Genomic DNA, 10,302 nt, shown 5'->3' with positions numbered 1-10,302 from the left:
TCGGTGGTGTCACGGGTGAGGCTTTTCTGCTCGTCAGCGTGGACCGGCACCTCTTCCAAGTTGTCGAAGAACGCTTGCACGACGTCATCCGTAGGCTCTTGCCAAGTTGGAACGATTCCATGTGAATCGCACAACGGCATCATGGCGCGGATCCGGTCAAGCGAAGAATTGTTGCACAGTGGAACTACGCCCCTCGGCAGCATGAATGGGTGCTGGGGGTCACGTTTGAACAATTCCAGGAGCATTGCATCCAGCTCCAAGACGGTGAAGTTGTAGTTGAGGCCCGGCCGCAGCCTCATGATGTCCGCCGAATTCTTGAATTCCCAGGCGGGCCTCCCCTCTCCTGCAGGGGGGCAATGCAGCGGCGGAGGAAATCTGCCCCGACAGCACCTACAGTGAGCCCGGCAAGCCTGAGGCGAAGAATCCTAGTGATGGCGATCTTCAGCCTCTCATCTTCCGGGGCCACGTTGCTCCAGTCATTGCCGCGCACTATTGGAGCTTGGCGCACGGCGGTGAAGGGCTGCGGATTCTCCTCAACGATCCACCACCACTCCGCTCTCCACTCCTCCCACTTGCTGTGGAGCTCACCCTCCAAGTACGCCTCTTTCTTGCCGACTCTCGAGATCCAAGCAATCCCTCCGGCAAGCGGCTCTCCTCTCTCTACCCGAGGTATGAAGAAGTGGCGGAAAAGGGCAACACTGGGGTGGACTCCGACAAAGTTTTCGCACAAATGTGCGAAAACTGCCATGGTCAGGACAGCTTTGGGGGTGAAGTCAAGGAGGCGGAAGCCATATGTGTTCATGATATCACAGAAGAACTCCGAGAAGGGCGGGCAGAGCCCGCAATAGAAGAATAGCGCGAAGAACGGGTACCCGTTTGGAGCCAGCTCCGAAGCAGCGGCCGGGAGTACCCTCGTGCGCGGATGCGCCCGCGTCTCCGTCGCCCAGAAGAGGAAGAAATACTCCCTCAGCTCCTTCGCGTCGAGCTGGGGGGAGAAGATCGCCCGCTCCTTCCGCAGCGCCGCGAGCCGCTGCGCCTCGGCCGACTTCACGCCCTTTCCCTTGTCGGCTTTCGGAGCCATGGCGGAGGTGGTGGGGAAGGTCGACGGCGTTGGTGATGCTGGTGGCAATGGGGGGCGGAGCGCTGCTCTCTCGGCTTCGAGAAGAAGGGGGGGAGCGGCGGAGTTTCTTGAAGATGGAGTAGTAGCAACCAGCGAGGGGGAACGAACTGCCCCTGTTTCCTCTGTTTATAAAGAGGGACGGGGCGGACATTTCGCCCTTCCGAATAAAGAACCACCCACGATCTCTCCCACGATGCCGCATTCAACGCGTGCCGTTAGGGGAGAGCGCGGTGGATACGGAGCAAGATTCGGCGTGGCCCAGTCCGCGTGTGCCCATGCCCTGTCTTGGGCCTGGCCCAACAGCGCTCGGCACCGTGTCTGGCCCAGGCCCGGGGGCTCCTGTCGGTGTACTAGAATAGGGGTACCCTAGTACCCCGAACTTGTGCACGGGCAATTGCAGCACCCCGCGGCAAGGCTTGCCGGGCGAACGCCAAGATCCTCCGTGGTTCCCTTGGAGCCATTCAAGAACAAAGTATTTAAGCTCAGGAGACAAGGCCCCGGCAAGAGGAGCTTGCCGGGAAGGCCAACCAAGGCACTCCAAGGAACTTGCCGCGACGTGCCACGCGCTCCGGCAAGGCAACAAGGCCCCGGCAAGAGGAGCTTGCCGGGAAGATCAACCAAGGTACTTCGAGGCCCGGTGAGCGACAAGCTTCCGGACGCGACAAGATAATAGCAGCGGCAAGGCGCTTGCCGCGGTAGGCGGCCACTCTATGCCCACGCTCCAGCGCATCCACCAACGTGTCGCTCTGGGGGCCTCTCCAGGCGCGCGTGGTGGGAGGCTGTGCAGCCAGCGGTGCGCAGTGGCATGCGAAGCTGACAAGATCTCCATCGTGGCGAACGGTGGCGCCCCTAACGGTCCTTTTCTGCACTATTTGGGCGACTCAGACGGGCATTTAATGCCCTTGTCCCCTGCCGTCAGGGTTAGGTAGGGTGCACTATACAAGTAACTGTACCAACCACCTCACTTTTTACGTTTATACCCTCCTCTGCGTTGCCACCTGTCGGTGACCCCTTTAGCGTATAAAAGGAGGCCCATGCGCAACGTAGAGGGGGTTCGGTTGGAAGTTCGGACAGTTGGGTTCGATTGATTCGTAGCCCAGAAAACACTACGCTCTCTCTCTAGAGCAAGAACACAAGATAATACAATCAGACAAGCAGCAGTAGGAGTGTTATCTCTCCGGAGAGCTCCGAAGCTGGGTAAACCGCTCGTGTGCTTCGCCTCGATCCGCTCTTCGTGCGACCTCTGCCCCCCGCCGAACCGAAAGGGGCCCGGTCCGCCGGCCCCATAGGTGTCCATGGATCAGTTTCCCCCGACAATTCTCAAGTATTAACAGTTGAGTTGTCAATTCAACCGCACCTGAAAGACTTAATATCTGCAGCAAAGTATTATGTAGCAAAGTAATATGGAAGTAACGGTAACGGTGGCAAAAGTAACAGTACTAGTTTTGTAGTGATTGTAATAGTGATGATGGAAAAATAACTGAGCAAAGATCAATATATGAAAAGCTCGTAGGCATTGGATCAGTGATGGATAATTATGTCGGATGCGATTCCTCATGCAACAGTTTTAACATAGGGTGACACAAAACTAGCTCCAGTTCATCAATGTAATGTAGGCATGTATTCCGAATATAGTCATATGTGCTTATGGAAAAGAACTTGCATGACATCTTTTGTCCTACCCTCCTGTGGCAGTGGGGTCCTATTGGAAACTAAGGGATATTAAGGTCTCCTTTTAATAGAGTACCGGACCAAAGCATTAACACTTAGTGAATACATGAATTCCTCAAACTATAGTCATCACCGGGAGTGGTCCCGATTATTGTCACTTCGGTGTTATCGGATCATAACACATAGTAGGTGACTATTGACTTGCAAAATAGGATCAAGAACTCACATATATTCATGAAAACATAATAGGTTTAGATCTGAAATCATGGCACTCGGGCCCTAGTGACAAGCATTAAGCATAGCAAAGTCACAGCAACATCAATCTCAGAACATAATGGATACTAGGGATCAAACCCTAACAAAACTAACTCGATTACATGATAAATCTCATCCAACCCATCACCGTCTAGCAAGCCTACGATGGAATTACTCACGCACGGCGGTGAGCATCATGAAATTGGTGATGGAGGAAGGTTGATGATGACGATGGCGATGGATTCCCCTCTCCGGAGCCCCGAACGGACTCGAGATCAGCCCTCCCGAGAGAGATTAGGGCTTGGCGGCGGCTCCGTATCGTAAAACATGATCAATCCTTCTCTCTGATTTTTTTCTCCCTGAAGGTGAATATACAGAGTTGGAGTTGAGGTCGGTGGAGCACCAGGGGGCCCACGAGGCAGGGGGTGCGCCCAGGGGGTAGGCACTCCCCCACCCTCGTGAATAGGGTGTGGCCCCCTAGCCTTGATTCTTTCGCCAGTATTTTTTATATATTCCAAAAATATTCTCCGTTGATTTTTAGGTCATTCCGAGAACTTTTATTTTTTCCCAAAAATAACACCATGGCAATTCTGCTAAAAACAACATCAGTCTGGGTTAGTACCATTCATATCATGCAAGTTAGAGTCCAAAACAAGGGCAAAAGTGTTTGGAAAAGTAGATACCATGGAGACATATCACCTATCCAGGCAGGTAATCCATACCCGACCCCCATCCGCCTCCTCCTTCCACATCCCACATGCAATTCACCACTACAATGGGGGCACCCAAGATGCATTGGCCTCGCCCTCTTCCATGTCCAAGGAGCCAATTGTCATCGATATCTCCGAGAATGAGGAGTAGCTTGTCTTATTAGCTCACTATAAAGACCCATGTTCAGTTTTCTAGTTACTGCCTTTCCTTAACAAATTCTAGTGAATTGTACTATCTACTTTTACCATGCAATCTTCTGCTATAGTGTATATGTTCTATATGTCGTGCAATGTGGTGTTCAATTAACTGCTTGGTTCAATTCTGCAAATGTGATGTTCAATTCTTCTGGGTGCAAGATTTCTAGGTTGTTAAGCATGCTTGGTTTGGTTAACTGTCTGATCTTCTATTAGAAGTATGTTATATTATTCAATTTGTATTTAGTTAACTGCTTGGTTCATTTGTTGTGGCTTGGTTCGATTCTGCAATGCAATGTTCAATTGTTGTGGCTGCATTCTGTTATTGTATACCATGTGAGGAATAAATCTAATTTGGCTGTACTAAATACATGAGAAACAAATAGAATTGCTATATTTCCAAGTTGTTAAGCATGTTTGGTTTGGTTAACTATTTGATCTTCTATTAGGAGTATCATTATATTGTGCAATGTGGTGGTCAGTTAATGTTTGGTTCTTTTGTTGTGGTGTTTAGTTAACTGCTTGGTTCAATTCTGCAATGCGATGTTCAATTGTTGTGGCTGCATTCTGTTATTGTATACCATGTGAGGAATAAATCGAATTTGGCTATACTAAATACATGAGAAACAAATACAACTACTATATTTCCAAGTTGTTAAGCATGCTTGGTTTGGTTAACTGTTTGATCTTCTATTAGGAGTATGTTATATTGTGCAATGTGGTGCTCAGTTAACATTTGGTTCATTTGTTGTGGTGTGATGACCCACAAGTATAGGGGATCTATCGTAGTCCTTTCGATAAGTAAGAGTGTCGAACCCAACGAGGAGCAGAAGGAAATGACAAGAGGTTTCCAGCAAGGTATTCTCTGCAAGTACTGAAATAAGTGGTAACAGATAGTTTTGTGATAGGATAATTTGTAACGAGCAACAAGTAACAAAAGTAAATAAAGTGCAGCTAGGTGGCCCAATCCTTTTTATAGCAAAGGACAAGCCTAGACAAACTCTTATATAGAGAAAAGCGCTCCCGGGGACACATGGGAATATCGTCAAGCTAGTTTTCATCATGTTCATATGATTCGCGTTCGGTACTTTGATAATTTGGTATGTGGGTGGACCGGTGCTTGGGTACTGCCCTTACTTGGACAAGCATCCCACTTATGATTAACCTCTATTGCAAGCATCCGCAACTACAACAAAAGTATTAAGGTAAACCTAACCATAGCATGAAACATATGGATCCAAATCAGCCCCTTACGAAGCAACGCATAAACTAGGGTTTAAGCTTCTGTCACTCTAGCAACCCATCATCTACTTATTACTCCCCAATGCCTTCCTCTAGGCCCAAACATGGTGAAGTGTCATGTAGTCGACGTTCACATAACACCACTAGAGGAGAGACAACATACATCTCATCAAAATATCGAACGAATACCAAATTCACATGACTACTAATAGCAAGACTTCTCCCATGTCCTCAGGAACAAAAGTAACTACTCACAAATCATAAACATGTTCATAATCAGAGGGGTATTAATATGCATATAGGATCTGGACATATGATCTTCCACCAATTAAACCAACTAGCACCAACTACAAGGAGTAATTAACACTACTAGCAACCTACTAGCACCAATCCCAGACTTGGAGACAAGAATTGGATACAAGAGAAGAACTAGGGTTTTGAGAGGAGATGGTGCTGATGTAGATGTTGATGGAGATTGCCCTCTCCCGATGAGAGGAGCATTGGTGATGACGATGGCGATGATTTCCCCCTCCGGGAGGGAAGTTTCCCCGGCAGAACAGCTCCGCCAGAGCCCTAGATTGGTTCCGCCAAGGTCCCGCCTTGTGGCGGCGGAGTTTCGTCCGAGAAGATGGCTTATTAATTTTTTTCCCATCGAAAGACTTTATATAGCAGAAGATGGTCACCGGAGGGCCACCAGGGGGCCCATGAGGTAGGGGGAGCGCCGAGGGGGTAGGGCGCGCCCCCACCCTCATGGGCAGGGTGTGGCCCCCCTGGTGAAGTTCTTGCTCTCAGTATTTTTTATATATTTGGAAAACGTCTTCCGTGGAGTTTTGAGGACTTTTGGAGATGTGCAGAATATGTCTCTAATATTTGCTCCTTTTCCAGCCCAGAATCTCAGCTGCCGGCATTCTCCCTCTTTATGTAAACCTTGTAAAATAAGAGAGAATAGGCATAAGTATTGTAACATAATGTGTAATAACATCCCATAATGCAATAAATATCGATATAGAAGCATGATGCAAAATGGACGCATCAACTCCCCCAAGCTTAGACCTCGCTTGTCCTCAAGCGAAAAGCCGAAATCGAAAAATATGTCCACATGTTTAGAGATAGAGGTGTCGATAAAAATAAAATATGGACATGAGGGCATCATGATCATTCTTAGAACATCAACTTATATAATTCTTGTCATATGATTTCTTATGCTAGAGTGATAATTCAATCATAATTTCAAGTATGAATCGTAAACTTCATTGAAAACTAACAAACTATAATCTCAGTCATTGGAGCAATTGCAATTTATCATAACATAGGAAAGAGTCAACATATAAGAGCTTTTCAGCAAGTCCACATACTCAACTATCATATAGTCTTTCACAATTGCTGACAGTCACACAATACTTATGGGTATGGAGTTTTAATCGGATACAGAGAAAGATAAGGGCTTATAGTTTTGCCTCCCAACATTTTACCTCAATGGTAATGTCAACAATAATAGTTCATGAACACTCACATCCAATTTGCCATATATACCAGGATCTTTCCAACATACTGTGCTTGCCAAAGGATAAAATGTAAAAAGGAAGGGTGAAGATCACCATGACTCTTATGCAAGGTAGGAGATAAAAGTAAAAGATAGACCCTTCGCAGAGGGAAGCAGAGGTTGTCATGCGCTTTTATGGTTGGATGCACAAAATCTTAATGCGAAAGAACGTCACTTTATATTGCCACTTGTGATACGGACCTTTATTATGCTGTCTGTCACTTTTATTTCTTCCATATCACACGATCGTATAAAGCTTATTTTCTCCCACACTAATAAGTCATACATATTTAGAGAGCAATTTTTATTGCTTGCACCGATGACAACTTACTTGGAGGATCTTACTCAATCCATAGGTAGGTGTGGTGGACTCTCATGGCAAGACTGGTTTAAGGGTATTTGGAAGCACAAGTAGTCACTACTAGGGAAAACCCTAGCAGTAGCGTTGGTTTTGTGCTCACTAGTAGCATGGGTAGGCGCGCTACTAATAAGGCGCTACAGCTATTGCTTAGCAGTAACGTGTGCCGCACGCGCTACTGCTAGGACAAATAGCTGCAGCGCTTGTTCACTCCCACACTGCTGCTAATGTAACTACTGGTAGCGTGTTTTCTTTCCTTCGCTACTAGTATTATTTTTTTTTTAGTGTATTTATGCGCCATCATACAAATATTGGTACAATACCAGTTATGAGGTTTATATCATTATGTCCATAATAGTGTGTCAAATGAAGGTGGATTAGGTTCAAGTGGAGGCAATATGTGGTGCATGTCAAAAGTATACTACTAATCCAAACTTGATCGAGTTTGGACTAGTAGTACTTTCGATGTGCACCACATGTTGCCTCCACTTGAATCTAATCCGCCAGCACAAGCTATTTAATCATCATCATAATCATTAGCACCAACAATATTTATTTAATCACCACTAACACTAGCTAATAATAATCATCAGTCATTACCACCAACACTAGCTATTTTATCATCATAGTAATAGTGTAGCACATCATCATCCTCAAACTCATTTCTAGCTAATCACTCCTGCTGCTCTCTCTTAGGTAAAACAACATAAAACATGTGTAGCTCTCCTCCTTGATCAAGTTGGAGCATGCAGATGAACCTGTCTCCTAATTTTGGGTAGCACATCTGTTTGCTGCCCCCTAGTACTTGTCTGCGCTCCCCCATCACATATCTGGTACAGTCTTGCACTATTAAGCATTCATCGCTGATCTTGAATGCACTAAAGTAACATGTAGGATATCTTGGCCATAAGCTAATAATACTCATGGTACCTTTAGTCTCGATCCCATAAGGCACAACATTCATCGGGAGTCCCTGTTGAAGAACATCATATGGTCACATACTTAGCAATGAAGTTTAGCTTCACAAATAATGTATGGAAAAGATGCACTGAGGACAAATAGTGAAAATTTTACCATCCTTCCTAAATAGATGTGACCGTAGTTCATGACGAACACTATTGGTCGCACGTTTTCAGTACTAAGATTTCTAAGTCCAGGAAGAAAACTTGTCTTGACGGTATCAAGATCCTCAAGCCATGAAACATAATGACTTAGCTCCTCGCAGTTTAGTTTAGCCCCGGGACAGTAGTAGGTCCTGTCTACCAAGCGCTGGACATGTTTGCTTGCACCGAAATAAGCTGACAATACAAATTAGTTGTCAACTATTTTTGAATAAACAATATCAAAGACATAAATATGGTTGAGAAACTTACATTTTGGTGTAACTGGAGGCGTCTGCACATCGACCCAGATGTCGGTATTACCTTCAATATCATCTTCCGGACGAATATCAAAGGTGATAACCATATCAGGCTGAAATGCATAAGTCTTGCATAGTGCTCGCCATGTTTTGCATCCAAAATAGGTGTAGTCGTCTGAATTGTATAATTTTGCATGGAAAATATAACCATGCTCGGTCTTCAAATAAACTTTCTTTACCTCCATAGTATGACTGAAACCTATCTTATCCAATACAAAAACTCTTGCATGGCAGGGGATACGCTAGTAGAATAGTAAAAAAATATATAAGTTGAAGCAAATGAAGCAGATGTCATGCTTAATTACGAAAAAAGACTTGTCGTTGTGACTTACTGTATCCACTTCGAAGTTCTCGTCCAACTTGATGCTGAAGCGCCTATCATCATCTAGGAAGATTCTGTCGCACAGGCCGCGCTCGTCTTTGCAGTATTTGCAAATACCGAAATCCTTTTTGTCGTGAGACATTTCCTATGTTCATAGTTAAAACATTAATTGAAAATCGATAGAAGACAACTACCAGGATACTCAACACACAAATCCGGGGCACTCGATATTTCCTACATATTCTGGCAAAAGTCATGCCAAAATTCACGGAAAAATCCGGCATAACCTTTGCTAAAATAGGATATATCGAGTGCCTGAAATTTGCCGGAACAGAAATGAATCAACACTCCGGCAAAACATAGGCCACTCGGAGGTGTAACCTGCAAACATGACCGGCCACTTGGATATTGAGCAACACAAGATATACATTTCAAAATATCTTATAAAACTCAAATTAGCATGCATTCAATAAGCAAAAGTAAATCATCTCATGCGTCCGTACATCGTCGAATATTATCACTAATACATCCCGAATAGTGTCATACATATAACATCACTAGTACAACTAAAACCCTAGCACACGACAGGTATCGGCGCGGGCGGTGGACACCCACAGAGAAGGAACCATCACGGGATCATAGCTCCAGTGAGATCCCTGGAGAACCTGCTAGGTATTGGAGAACCTGTGCTCCAAAGCAAACAAGTAGCGACGGACGTGCGCGTCCTCCTCACTGACACGGTGACGCACCCCCTCCGCGGAGTCCTCGAGCCTCTGGACCATCACTGGCCCACGCGACCGCCACCAAAGAAGGTTCGGGTCAACGACAGGCTGGCTCCTCACCAACCTGCGCCCCCCGGTAGGTAGCACCTCCCAGTACCACCCCGGCGGAGCCCAGTCCCGGACATGGCCCATCTGGTCAAGCAGGTGTCGTCCTCCACCGACTCAACGACGAGGATGCGGGATAGGCATCGTCCACGTCGATGCGGGAAAATTGCTTTAACTAAAAAAATAGCAACAAGTTCTTACTAACTAGTTCTATTAATTCAACTAGTTCTTACTAAAAATAAACTTACTATAAATAAAAATATTCTAGTACCTAATTAGTACCTAGTTCTTACTAACTAATTAGTACCTAAGAACTACTGCCCTAATTACTATCTAATTTGATGAACCTATAGGGGTGGAAAGTGGTAGCAGATATTCCAATTATCCAACTATAAAGTGAAATAAGTGGTCAAATTTTACTCGTTTTATGATTCATCTAGAAATTTGATTCGTTTCCACCCTTACATGAACCCTAACTCATTTGAGCCGCATCCGCATTCGATTCGTTTCCACCCTAACTAATTTGATGGAGGTAGAAACCCTAGGCAGAGGTAGGGGAGAGGGAGGAGCAGGCGTGCTCACCTCGGGTGCCTGCGATGAGGGAGGGGCAGGCGGCGTCGAGGTCGTGGTCGGGGCTCT

The sequence above is a fragment of the Triticum dicoccoides genome, chromosome 7A, assembly GCF_002162155.2.
Source record: "Triticum dicoccoides isolate Atlit2015 ecotype Zavitan chromosome 7A, WEW_v2.0, whole genome shotgun sequence".
Lineage (NCBI taxonomy): Eukaryota > Viridiplantae > Streptophyta > Magnoliopsida > Poales > Poaceae > Triticum > Triticum dicoccoides.
The sequence above is the reverse complement of the archived record's forward strand: the minus strand, read 5'-3'. Positions refer to the sequence as shown.